Source organism: Prosopis cineraria, unplaced genomic scaffold, assembly GCF_029017545.1.
Source record: "Prosopis cineraria cultivar Desert tree isolate PC_DT_omini unplaced genomic scaffold, ASM2901754v1 PC1, whole genome shotgun sequence".
NCBI classification, from domain to species: Eukaryota; Viridiplantae; Streptophyta; class Magnoliopsida; order Fabales; family Fabaceae; genus Prosopis; species Prosopis cineraria.
In genome coordinates, this window is record NW_026555332.1 from 28,632,170 (window position 1) to 28,647,546 (window position 15,377).

A 15,377-nucleotide genomic window follows, 5' to 3' on the forward strand; every position below is an offset into this window, starting at 1 on the left:
AAGATAAGGGGTGTGTTGAGGCCTCAACAATTAATGGACAAGACTTGGTCAAATCTTATATATATATATATATATATATGGATAATAGTAGTTTTTGTTCCCAGGCCTGTTATTCGTATATTTCTAAATTTTAGCGTTCATTTTTCATGATTTGTCAAAATTAATTTAAATTTAGTAAAAGATTTCAATCATGTTATATTCAATTTAGCTCCGTGCAATGTAATTGGGGAAAAAAAACAGAAAAACAAAAGAAATTTAAAAAAGTTAACGTCACGTGGTTGACGCATTAAAATTTGCCCTATTGGGAGTTGAATTTACTTCAGAGTTTAACATGGGTCAAGTGTTGGGGTTTCGCTTTATGTCAATTTCAGGTTTCACCTAAGAATAAAATAAAAATAGGTTCTTCTGTGAATTCCAAGTGGGATCAAATTAATCTGGGGTGTCATTATTTGGAAATTATGGTCTTGGAGAAATCATTTTATCTTTGACCAAAATTTTTAAAAACCTCAAGAATCACTATACTACTTGCCATATTATCAATCGCTGGAAATCATAAGTCTCTTCCTGTAACGATAAAACTGGAGTTAAATGACATTTCTTTGAAAAAATTTCAGTGAAGAAACCTTGACCCAGCATAATGAAAAAGAAAATCTTAAAATTTTTAAAATTTCACTGCAAATATCAAGTACTGAATTGAAATTAAATTTGTAATAAAAATGATAAAATTACCCTTATTTAAATGAATTACATACTATAGATAAGACAACTTGTTTGTTCCCATACTATATGTTATTTATTTATTTACAGAATATTATTTATCTTCCTACTTCACATGTTTATAGTCGTACTTTCACTTGATTTTATTCCAAGGCCCATAAATAAGTGCATTAGGAAAATAAATAATATTTTGTAAGTAAATGAACAAGATATAGTACATGAAAGAACAAATTTTCTTATCATAAAATTAACACTTGAAATGAAATCAAATGAAACTAGGGCTATAAACAAGTGAAATTAGATAATTAATAATATTTTGTAAGTAAATAAACAACATATAGTATGGGAAAGAATAAGTCATCTTATCTATATTATGTTGTTCATTTAAATAAAGTCAATTTTGTCATTCCTGTCGTAAATTTAATTTCAATTCAGTACCTAATCCTTACAGTAAAATTTCAGAAATTTTGAGGTTCCTTTTTTTTTTTTCTAATATCTTCGTTGAAGCGTTCCTTACTAAAATTTTCCCCATTTTTTTCCTCTCAACTATATAGGAGCTTCTGCTGTTCTAAACTTACATATAGTACAAGTTTTCCTGTCAACATTTGAGAATGGTGTATTAAGTACCCTCATATTAAAAAAGTTAACTTTGATAATTAGTTGACTTAAAAATTATAGAAAAAGATTTCAAAAATAACAAAAAAGGACCTAGAAAATTAAATATAAGTATCCTATAAGAAAATTAACACCAATTAGGTCCTTGAAATTACATATAAATATCAGGATACAAAAATTATTTTTTACCATGTAAAAGACTGAAATATGATTTTGACCAATTAATTTAACCAGCTATTGGGTAATTAATGGATCACAATTGCAACACCAATAAGTAATTAAAAAATTATATTTGCTTTACAAATCTTCACACAAAATTTTAAAGTTAAATTTTGATATTTATACATCCTCTGAAAATTTACATCTCAACTAGTGCATCTGTTATTTCTAGATGAATGCTTTTTTTTTCACAAGCAATTATAAACTTTTGAAGGATGACTTGTAAATTTTGAAAAAAGACTTATAAATTATTATACTATTTTAAGAATTTAATCAATATTAATTTTCTTACAAAGTACTTTTCTTAGTTTTTTACTATAATTTTTTATGTCATTTTTTATAATTTTTTAAGTTAACTAATAATCAACATTTTTACCAAAAAAAAAATGGTCAAAGTTAACTTTTTTTAACAACAACGTGCTTCATGTACCATTTTTAAATGTTGAAGGAATCAAAAATTTACACCATATATAAATTTAGGATATTGGACATTTTTGAACGAATAATTAACAAGTAAAAGTGTCCATTAATCTTAAAACTGTTTATACTTCTGGAATGTCAACAATGAGCAAGTTATGGCGTCACCGCTCATCTGGCTGGATTAAAATTAATGCGGATGGAGTCAAGTCTATCTCAAGTGCTAATGCTGGATATGGGTGTCTCGAGAGATCATTGTGGGCGTCATGGATTGCCGGCTTTTTTTTTTTTTTTAATATATGACCATGGATAATGTGCGAGAAAAAGCAATCACGACATGTCTTGCCTCATAAGGATTTGGCACCCTAAATCATCCAAAATCAAAATATTAAGGTTGCCATTTAGTGTTTGTTGAGCAAGCCAATCCGCAAATTTATTGTGTTTTTTTGAATACACATAGTTGAAAGTAATCACCTAATCTCTCAAGCTAATATTTTTTAGTTTTTTTTTAAATGTAGTTTTGATGAAGAAATGATTTAGGGTGATGTCAGTCTACACAAGCATATGAGTTTCCAAGAGAATTAGAGTAGACATTTATGTCGGCAAAGATGTTTCTCTTACAAAGTTTCAGAACCTTGAGAATATTTAAAAGTTCAATGGTAATACTGATAATAATCAATATATTTTGGAAAAACTTCTTATTCAATTATCTTGACCATTACAAGTTAGGCAAGAGTTTCTTATGTTTGTTACATGTCATGGCTGCAAGAAAATTAATTGGAGCCATTAGATTGACCAAAAGGGCAAGTTTGGAAGCAAGAAAGTGGGGCCAAGTAGATTGGCAAAACGAGTTTTTTTTGTCTCCATTTTTCATATTTTCCCAAAATTTAATTAATTGTTGGGGCTTAATATTAAATTAAACATCTTTATCCTCACTTTTGGGTCCTTGAATAAGGGTAGTCTTATATGGAAATTAAAAGCAGAGGGATATGATTTTAAAGAGGAAACTTCGTTAAAAATAAGGGGTAGGATTTTAAAATAGTTCTTAAGATTAAAACATTTCAAATATATGCTGTTCCTTTAAAAAAATATAAAATTTAGTATTTTTTAATATTAAAAAACAAAATATTTTATAATCATTTAATTTAATTGAATGGTTATTATGTTGCTACACATGAGTAGATTTACACTATTTGTTGAACTCAATTAAATTTGAATTAGAGAAAGCGAGAGCAGCTGGAGAAGGATGTGGTTAAAATGAAACACCCTTGGTCTTGTCAACCACTTGTCTTACAAGTCTGGTTTTGGTGCTCATCAAATTATGAGCATGACTTGATGAGCACCAATATGCTCATCACTCGATGAGCATTTAGAACATTTGGACTATTTGGACGGTCCAGATTTATAGCTTTTTTTATTTTTATTATAAAAATTATAAAATTTTAATATATGTATATTATCATCAATCTGAACAATACAAATTTAATTCAGATGATCTAATTTAATATTAATTTTTTTAAAAAAATATAAATTAACTATCCAAATGTATTCTAGACAGACTCGATCTTGAGTACATCTAGACATTCAATTTATAAAAATTTTAAAAAAAATTAATATAAATTGAACTATCCAGATTAAACTTGTATTATCTAGATTGATTATAAGATAAACTTATTAAAATTTTATATTTTAATATAATAAATATAAAATATAATATAAAATAAAAACTGAAAAATCTAGACCATCCATATATTTAATTAATATTAAATTGAACCATCCAAATTAAATATGTATTATCTAGATTGATGATAAGATAAATTTATTAAAATTTTACATTTTTATTTGAATAAATATAAAATAAAATGTATATTTTCGTTGTGATAAGTAAATTCCTTGGTTTGAGCATGTCACCTCAATTTCAAGAAAACACTTAAGTTGCCCCAAGTCTTTCATTTCAAAATACTTGGTCAAGTACTTCTTTAAGGCATGAAGTTCTTGTTAGATCTCCTCTATTAAAAACATGTCATCTACATGAGCAATCAATATTGTCAATTTTTCATTGATCTCTTTTATAAATAGTGAATGATCAAACTTACTTTGTCTGTATGTAAAGCCCTCCATGGTGTCAGCTAATCTACCAAATCATGCACATGGTGATTGTTTCAACTCATACAATGATTTCTTCAACTTATATACTTTATTTTTATGCGAAGAGTGATATTTGAGCCCAAAAGGTAGTTCCATATATAGTTCTTCTAGTTCTCTACTCAAAAAAGCATTCTTTAGGTCTAGTTGCTGTAATCCCTAGCCGAAGTTTGCTACCAATAATAGAAGTATCCAAATTGTATTAATCTTGGCCACAGGTGTGAATGTTGTCATAATCTATTCCATATTTTTGAGTGTAACCTTTAGCTACTAATCTCGTCTTGTATTTGTTCAAGCTATCATCACCATTCATTTTTTGTGTGAAAATCTATCTACATCTAACCAATATTTTCCCTTTTAGTAATGAAACTAGGTCTCATATCTTGACTTTTTGCAATGCTTCAAGTGTCCTCATTCATGGTATTCTTCTAGTTAGGATCTAGCAATGCCTCTTGCACATTGTTAGGAATGGAAATATTCTATATACATATATTAGTTAGAGCATAAGAGTCACACACTCTGGTAGAACATGTATAGTTTCTTAGAATACTTGCTTCCAGTGTGTAGATTAGGTTCATATTGCTTTTTAGGAATCCCTTTCGTGGTTCATTGAGAGACTCTAGGCAATATTGTTTCAATGGTAGTATCAATTATATCACAAGAAGATTGAGGATTCATAGTTACTTGAGGGACATTCTAGGATGATTCATTGATGTATGGTATAGGTAATTATGGTGTAGGCAACTCACTCGTAATATGAGCACTTTGGGTACTTAAAGTATTATAGATATATGTTGTTGCTCTAGTATAGGGGTATGTTGCATTGTGATTTTGCCTCTATATGTATTGTTGCTTCTTTTCTATCTATACATTCTCATTTACCTCTGCACGTGATTCTACATGAGAGTATACAAGAGGTACTACAAATGGTGCTATATTATGTTGATCTATACTAAGTTAGTCATGCAAATCTTCAAATGTATGTAAGTCTTGATTAATTTCAACACCAACACTCTTCTCATTATAGTGTGATGTCTCCCCCTAAAGAGAAGAGTCCAAGGCAAAAGTATAGGATAGCCTCATCAAAAGAGATATTGAGGGTAGTATACAATTTTCTTGAAGAGGGATCATAACAATGATTTCCTTTTCAAAAGTCCAAATAGCCTATGAAAACACTTCTTAGTATAAGGGTCAAGTTTGTTATGAAGGGATTTTGGAATCTGAACATAAGCAATACATCCACGGATGCGAGGTTTAAGGTTGGGCATATGGAGAACAATAAGTTAAGACATCAACACTATAAAGGGAGTCTAAAAATTAAGAACACTTGAAGGAGTATGACTGATAAGGTACATAGCTGATTTTCCAACCTCTCCCCGATAGCTTTGAGGGAATTCATGCCAAAGAGGAGAGCATGAACAACCTCTATAAGCTAGAAATTCTTGCACACAACTAATCCATTTTGCTATGGAGTATACACACAAGAGGTTTGATGACGTATACCATGGCATTGCAAGAAACCACTCATAAATGCATTCACAAATTTAGTGCCATTATTAGTTTGAATAATAGAGATACATCATTGGTACTGAGTGTCGACCATCTGATAAAATTCTTGAAAAACATTAAACACATAATTTTTAATTTTAAGCAAAGAAACCTATACCATTCAAGTACATTCATCAATAAAGGTGATACAATAATAGGCATTCAAAATAGATGAAACTTTTATAGGACCCCACAAGTCAGAATGAACAACTATAAATGGATTAGAAGCTTTATTCAAATTTGGCAAATAAGAAACATCATGGATCTTAGCATCCTCAAAAACAATGAAACTCAAAAATTTTAACATTAAGAAACAACTAGAGACGAAGCTGTTTATGATGGAAAAAGAGAGATGACCAAGACAATGATGCCACAACCATACATATATCTTAAGCTTATTGTTAGCATGAACATGAGTCAAAAAAACGTGACTAGGTTGATTAGAGTCATTCGATGCCCAATAATAAAAGGTTCCCCGCCTAACACTATAACCAAGAATCCTCCACGTTAGAATGTCGTAAAAAACACAAAATAAAGGCCAGAAGGTTATGGTGCAAAAGAGAGCAAAAGAAACTTGTCTAACAGACAACAAATCATATCTAAGGGAAGGGACTAAAAGCACTTGATTAAGTTTGATAATAAGAGATAGAGTATATGGCTCTTGGCTTTTAATTCGGGATTCACTTCCATTAGTAGTAGAAATAATGAACTACCAAGATGGTTGAATAATGCGAAGATTCTAAGTATCTTTTATCATAAGATCGAGGCACTTATGTCAATAATCTATGAATCATGAAAGACAGGAGCTAAAAAAGATTGCTTACCAGAGGAGCCTGATTTAGTATGTAGAGAAAAATTGGTGCCAGCCTTAAGGCGTTCAACAAAATTAATGGGAGGGAGTACATCGGAGCCACTGGTAGTGTGTATAGCCTAACTCCTAATGTTCAATTGAGGCTTTTTCAAGAAATTCCACTAGTTTGAGTAGTTGATTATTTCATAGTAGTGTTGTTTTGTGTGACCAAATGCCCCACAATGAGTTCAAGTAAGAGAGTTTGATATGCATGAGCAAGGTTTTGATGGGCTGATTGAAGATGGTTTCATCAGCAAGGTCGTGCTATTAGAAGACATTTGTCTACTATTCATCGAGGTAAATTGCAGGGTCGTGCATAGGTGCTCTCAAGGTCAAGTTTGTTATCACGACATAAGAGCTCACCATAAATAGAGTCAAATTAAGGGTTGAGACCATCAAAAAAATGTAAACTCAAAGTCATGTGAAGGTTGAGTGTGCTTGAACGACTTTTGGGACAGTCTTAACCTGAGTGTTAGTTCAAAAATCTAGCTCCTAAAAAATGGAAACAAGTTTGTTATTGTAAACAAATAAAGGAAGACCATTCTGACGAGTAGTGAATGACCTATGATTAAGCTCAAAGATCACAATCTCATCAGAGGCATAGGAAAATGTGTAAGCAAGTGCATCCCATATTTTATGAGCTGTAGAAAGCTGAATGAGCTATTGCATTAGTGTAGAAGCCATTGATTCAATGAGCCAATTACAAACACATTGATTTTTAATCTGCCATACTGCTAAGTATAAATCACTAAAGACCAATTTAGTGATTTCACTAATAAGGTAGTCGCATTTGTTTTGAGCAAGGATCTATATCTCCATGAGTTGAGACCATATAGAGTAATTTGATTCGTCAAGGGTGAGCATAATAGGAAACAGAGCATTGTCTTGGTTGACAATAATGGAAGAGGAAGAGATGTTCGAATGAGAGGGTTCGAGTGCCATTGTAATAGTACATATGAAGATACACTATGGAGAAAAAAGGAAAATTTGGTGGCTATAATGGAAGCTCTGAAACCATTTTAGGGAATGAATTGAATTCTCGTTGAAGTTATGTCATAAATATATATAAAAGCTATATGCAAAAAATTTGTAAATTGTTATACACTATCGATCCAATATTTGACTATATCTATGTAAATCTTTTTTATATTTTTAATAAATAGTCTAAATAATATCTCAACTACTTAGCCCCTACTTCAACATATATGATTAGTTTGTTCTTTATTTTTTATTATTCTTTTAAGTAGCATTTACTCCTTATGCAATGCATGAGAAGATTTAACTTATGATAGTTGAATATAATAGCATTACTCCTTGTACAATATATATGTAATGTCCACCCTGACATTACTAATTTATCACCATAAATTAACACTCAAAGGTAACTAGGAGTCAATAAACCCCTAAGCTTCCCTTAAACCAATAATAAATTATTATTATAAATAAAAAATTTAAATATATTTGGGATCCCAAAACTCTTTGAAACTATGTTTAAGCTAGAAATTTCCAAGTATAAAAATATAATGAAAGTATAAGAGTTCACAAAATCATATCACATGAGAAAATAGGGGCAAAAAGTTCATTTTTTCACCAAATGGCACATATACCATGGATTATGTGCCATATGCCACAATATACGGCATAAAGAACAAAATTATGGCACTATGCCATACATTGCGACATGTTTCCATATGCCAAGGCACGCATGATAATATTTGTTGTCAAGGCAACTTGTCAGAAGTGAATTTTCAACATGCACCATTTCCACATACGAAGTCTAATTAGAGTGATTTGAGTGCCCATATATAGCTTATCTCACGATCTAACTAATGACATAAGTTTCACTTCATTCTAATTGTTCATTCAAAAATTGAACATCCAAATAAAAAATGACTACTTTATCTCATTTCACTACACTTTAAAGCCTCAAACCATAAACTTATATTATTAGCCACAATCAGGGCCTCAACCACATTAAACAAACCAATACATACCTAATTAAATAGTTATATCATCAAACATACATTTCAATTCACATTTAGCCACTCAAATTCCTTGATTTCTCATAAATAGGGCTGCACTATATATTTACACAAAATGAACTACCTTGGCCAAATTTTACCCATCCTATCCAATCAAAACATATAAGCATACACTTATGCTAATATCTCAGCCCTCTAACCACAATCATAAATATCAATCTTAAGACTAAGATACTCTACGCATTCTCTCATATAAGTGCACTCAGATTCCTACTAGAAAACTTATAAACATAAACCTTATACATATTCATTACACAATACATAATAAAGCTATATAATAGTAGTTTCGCTACTCTTGGCTTAAATCTTTCCCTCTGCTCCTTTCCATGTCTGAACCTTTAAAATAGTAACCTTAGAGTAAGATAGAGTCCTGATAACTAAAATAATTCATGAATCCTTAAGCTATAATACCGGATCAACTCCAATAGAGCTAATCCGAGCTTACCTTCCATGGGACAACCGCCCTACCAAAAGTATTTTATCACACTTTCAAACTACAAACTCCCCATATTACACACATAAGGCGTCTTATACTCTACCACAGCACCTTTCTAGGTACTATGAATCTCATAATAATTTCATGACTACCCAAATGTCCCATAATAATAATCTGTCACATGTTTCTGCATCGTATGTAACCTTTTCTTGTGTCCACTTAATACAGGAGAAGATTAACAAAATCACCACAGAAATCAAATATATCATTTGAAAAGCTTTAGATAAAAACTTGTTTCATAAAATCATTAAAAATCATAATAACTTAGAGAATACACAATGGAAGCAAATTACACATTTGTATAATGCATAGTGGACACAACCCACCAGCATTCCTATCTCAATTACATGCAATTAAATTACAAAATCAAGTTGGGAGTTAGTCCGTGCACTATGGCATGCGGTACATGCGCTGTGACATGTGTCATCATGTACCACGGCGTGCCTGTCCAAATTTCTGTTGTCATTTTAACAACAAAATAATAAACTTTTGACGTGCACCATTTTCACATATGAATTTTGATTGAAGTGATTCAAGTATTTCTATGAAGCTTAGCTCATAAGCTATCTAATAAGACAGGTTTAGACATGATCTAACAGTCCGATCAAAATTTAGACACTTGGGGTGCAAAAAAGTTACTTTTTCTAAAAATTTTGCATACCCAAGTGCTCAAATTGATCCTTTTCTTTTATTAGATCACACAAGGCCTTGAATCAAGTCCAAAAGGACCTATTGCACCTGATTGACCACAATTTATCATAATCATACATATATACTAAAATTTGACCCTCCTACAGTCAATTTCCACATTGATCAACTTTACACAAATTGCCAACACTTAGCATAACTTAGCCCACTTGGCCTTTTTCAACATAAACACATATATTCACATTCACAATACAAGCTTAGCCTTAAATTACTCATTTTATCATAATTTCTCACTTAGGCTTAAGATTTACTAATATCAATAACAATTTCAATACAAACACACTTAAATCATAGCCCTTGATTCATTTTATCATATATTCATACAATTGGGCTAAGATTCCACAAAACCAATACTCAAGTCATGCATGCAATCCTATGGCAATCTATATACACATATATATACAAGTTTCTTGGTTTAGTTCATTACACAAACTCAGAGTTTACACGGCTTTAACAACTTAAGCTGGTCTAGACTCTCTTCCCTTACCCTGATCACTGTCCAATCCTATAAAATGTAACCACGGGGATGAGATAAAAATCTCAGTAATAGAATAACTCACTCCTATTGACTATCACATGCAACAATATAGAAGTAAAGCATAATATACCATTTAAACGCAATTAACAAAGCATATATCAGAAGTTCCATTTTTCAATTCACAACCACATATGTTCGTTCACCACTTTCTCACATATAGTAACATATTGCATCACATAGCAATCTATAACATCCTATAGCATGATCACTATCGACCGAACCTCTAAATCACCCCGACATGAAACCATAGGCTTGCCTTAAACAAATCTACACTCTTATTGGCCTTGAACTCACCTTTAGTGGTAGAATCACCTAGCCAAATATATTCTATCTCACTTCCAGACTATAGTTTCCCCCAATACACACAATAGGGTGTTGTTGACTCCAACACTATATCACACAGACACTAAGGACTCTTAAATCCCCAACATAACACCTCAATAGGCACTAAGAAGATCTTCACTAACACTGCACCTTATAAGGCACTAAGAAGGTATTTCTCCAACACCACATCCTGTCCAGCACAAAGGAGAATATGCCATATGGTATTATCACCACCTCTCTACTCAGGTGAACTCCCAACCATATGATCATACTTTACATGTTTTCTCACACATAACTTATACATACCATTTGAAAACACCCATTTCGATGCTTTTATTATATCAAAAGCTATTTCATGCAACATTCACATAATACTATAAAACATCCTTAATCTAAAACAAGTTCATGCACTACATAGCATACTCACACACAGTTACAATAAATAGTCAAACAAAAGAAGCTACTCTATTACCTCAACCCTTCTGTCACTAGAAAGGTTACTCATGGATTCCAACTACCACAACAGCTTATCTTAAGCTTCCTTTCTTTACTCACACGTCTAATATGCCAATCTGAACCACATTTTAGACATTTGGTCCATTTTGACTAAAATCTCTTATTTACTATTCAGGGTTATATTCATCTATAAACTCTTTTCTATTTATCCATTCTAGGTCCATTACTATTTGATTAATACTTTACATCACCTCAACTGGTCTTATTTCACTCAAATTAGATTTCTACCTTAAATTCTCTTTCTCTCTCTAAGGACTAAATTATCAAGCCTACAATTTCAAAGATCTATCATTCAACTTTAAACCAGTCATAAACTTCTAATTTAACTCCCAAGAACATTTTTATTAATATTGGGCAAGAATCAAACCTCTCAAATTTTACCGATTCAATTTCTCTATAGTTCATTTTTAGAGAAATTTGTGTAGAATGGAAGGTAAGAGTTATACATAACTTACCTACTAAGTTATCGATCAAAAGCACCTTCTAATGACCTAAAATAGCTTGCCCTAGCTCTACAGCCCTTCTTTTCACCTTCCTCTCGTGTGTTTCAAATTTTTCTCCTCTAAAATTTCTGAAATTTCACGTCTTAAAAAGTCATTTTTAGGGCCATGCGCCACAACAATGTAGCACAAGCTGTGGCACGTGGCATAGTGAGATTAATTCTCACCATATGCACTTGCTTTGACCTGAAACGCACTCTTTTCACCTGTATCTACTCATTTAACATCCCAATGAGTCAATTTATTAAGTAATCATCCAAATCTCTAATCCCACCCTAATTAACGCTTTACTCTCAATTAATCACTAATCACGAGATTAAGAAATTTAGGATGTTACAAAATACCTATAGTGTCATCCAACTAAATGAATTTTTCTCACCTCTCTACCTAAGGTGAACTACCACCCACTATCATGATCATGACTTCACATATACACATATCATATGTAACATCCTAATTTTTCTAATCTAGTAATTAGCTAATAATCAAGGGTGAATTAATAATTAGTAAATGATTGGAAATTTGAATGACTTTGTATAACCTTTCCCAATATCCACTTGATATTAGGAAGGGTTAACTAAATAACTACACTAATCACATCAAACAGTAATTAAATATTAGTTTGAATAGCTTAGGCTCAAGACTAGTTTGTAAAATCATCTAATTCATACCAAATCAAAGTAACACACAGCAGAAAGCAAATAGTTGCATTCATATGAACTATTGCATGCCTCAAGTACTAAGAAACAAGGTTAAATTAGGCACCATACGTTGCGGCAGATAGTACATATACTGCAACATGTGGCACAAAACTATACACCTAGACCTTTTTTATGCCACGCGTCAAAGTGTGAAACGCCATGCATCGCAACGCACATGTCCGATTTTGCTACTGTCATTTGATAGCAAAATGATGAATTTCCAGCATGCACCATTTTCACATACGACGTCCGATTAGAATGATCCAAGCACCTACACAAAACTTAGCTCATAAGCTAGCTAAAGAGATAGGTTTGGACATGATCTAAAGGTCCGATCAAAATTTAAACACCTAGGTATAAAATTTTACTTTTTATAAAAATTTAACGCTATTATCTTATTAGATCACATAACGCCTTGAACCAAGTCCAAAAGGACCTAACACACCTAATTGACCAAGTTATACAGCAAATATATACATATATCATGATTTAACCACCTAATGGTCCATTTCCACAAAACATAAATTTGCACAACTTGGCTCAAAACTTCCCTTTGGCCATTTTCATCACATTTTCATTATAAATCTCCACTTTACACATTCACAATATATTCACAACTCAACCTAAGCCCTAATTACTCATTTCATCATGTAATCACACACAAGGGCTAATATTCATAAAAATTACCACAATTCTCTATAAATCACCACTAATCATACATGCAACCCCTATGATAATTTATTTACATAATTTTACTAAAGATCTAGTTCATTACACAAACTCAGAGGTTTTATAAGGCTTTTTTCTTGCCATGATAACTACTTGGTCTTGTAAAAATATAACCATGGGGGTGAGATAAAAATCTTAGTAACAAAACAACTATCACATGCAACCATATGAAAGTATAGCAAATATATAGTTAAACGTAACATATATCACATGTTTCATTTTAAATTGTATAATACGTGTCAATTCACCTCTTTTACCAATATAATCACCACTTTTCACCACTTTCTCACACATAGCATAATCACTACCAACCAAACCTTCAAATCACTCAGACTTGAAGCCATAGGCTCACCTCAAACCAATAACACCCACATCAGCCTTAGGCTCGCCTTCAGTGTTAGAATCATATGGCCAAAGGTGTTTTATCTTACTTCTGGACTATAATTTCCCTTAATACACACAATGGGGTGTCATTGACTCCAACTCTACATCATATCGATATTAGAGAATTTAAATCTCTAACCTTGCACCTCAATAGGTACGACGGAGATAATCTCCAACACCACACCTTAAAAAGCATTAAGATACAATTCTCCAACACCGTACCCCGTCGAACACTAAGGAGAATGATGCCATATGGTCTTATCACTACACTCCACAAAGGTTACCTCTCATCACTAATCTCGTATATATGAGATATAATTCTCCTATGATCATGCTTTCCAAACCAATTATATATTACCAATCATAGGTTCCCAATTACTACTAATCTCATATATATATACATATAAACATTTCCATATCAAATTACACCATTTCATTTACATGTTTAACCAAAATTCCTTTTCATGCAATAAACACATAATGCTACAAAACATGTTCAGTTTAAAATAATTTCATGCATTACTTAGCATACTCACACATAGTTACAACAAATAGTCAAACAGAGAAAATTATTCAGTTACGTTAACCCTTCTATTACTAGGAAGGTTACTTATGAATTTCAAGTACCACAATAGCTCGTCACAAGCTTCCTTTCTCAGTTTACACACGTGATATGCCAATCTAAAAGCAATTGTCACTATTAGTCAATTAGTTCAAATTGACCAAAAGCACATAACTACCAACTATGGCTATAACTATCTATTCATTCCTTTCTACTCATCCATTTTAAGTTAGTTACCACTCAATTACCACTTGATATCACTTCAAATGATCTCATTTCACTTAAACATGATTTTTACCCTTGTTTTCCTTTGAATTAGGGCCAAATTAAGCATATGAGTTCAAAGCTTATATCACTTAGCTCTAAACCAGTCATAAAGCTCTAATTTAACTCTCGAGAACCTTTTTATTACTATTGAGTAAGAATCAAGCCCCTTAAATTTCCTTGATTCAATTTCTCTATAACTTATATTTAGAGAAATTTAGGTAGAATGGAAGATAAGGGTTATACGTAGCTTATTCAATAAGTTATTACTCAAAAGTTCCTTCCAATGCTCAGAAAAGGCTTGCCCTAACTTACCTTAGCTTTCTCTCTTCTTCTTTCACGTCTTCCTCTTTTATCCTCTCTTAGCTCACTAGCTGATCTATGACTTTTAGGTTACTTTCTAGTCTATGCACTGCAGCACATCTAGTTTGTGCTATGATACATGGCATAATAAGGAGAATCCACACCACATGCACACACTTTGCTTTGGGATGTAGTTCTTCTACCCATCACATTATCACTTAAAACTTTAATCACTTTACAATTAGCAATTTATCCCTGACTAAGAGCTAATCATAGGATTAAAAATCATGATGTTATAATTTGAGTCCTTGGGGTGTTAAATGAGCAGATATAGTTAGAAGAATCACATTTCAGGACAAAGTGTGTGTGCATAATGAGGATTTTCCTTACTATGCCATATACCATAGCACAAGCAACCTGCACCGTGGTGCATGGCACAGAAAATTGCTAAAAAAGTCATGAATCAGCTCTTAGTTTAGAAGAGAGCAAAAGAAAGAAAATGTGAAAGGACAAAAGAAGAGAGAAAGGGTCTGCTAGGGTAAGAGGATTTAGGAGCTTGGAAGGTATTTCGAACTGGTAACTTATTGGGCACACTTTGTGCAGCCCTTACCTCCAATTCTACTATAATTTCTCTTAGTATAAGTTAGAGAGAAATTAAATCAGGGAAATTTCAAGGGTTTATTTCTTATCCTATAATAATAAAAAGGTTCTCGAGGTTAAATTAAAGCTTTATAACTAGTTTAGAGTTAAACGATAGAGCTTTAAAGCTTTAGGCTTAAATTTGGCCCTAACTCAAAGA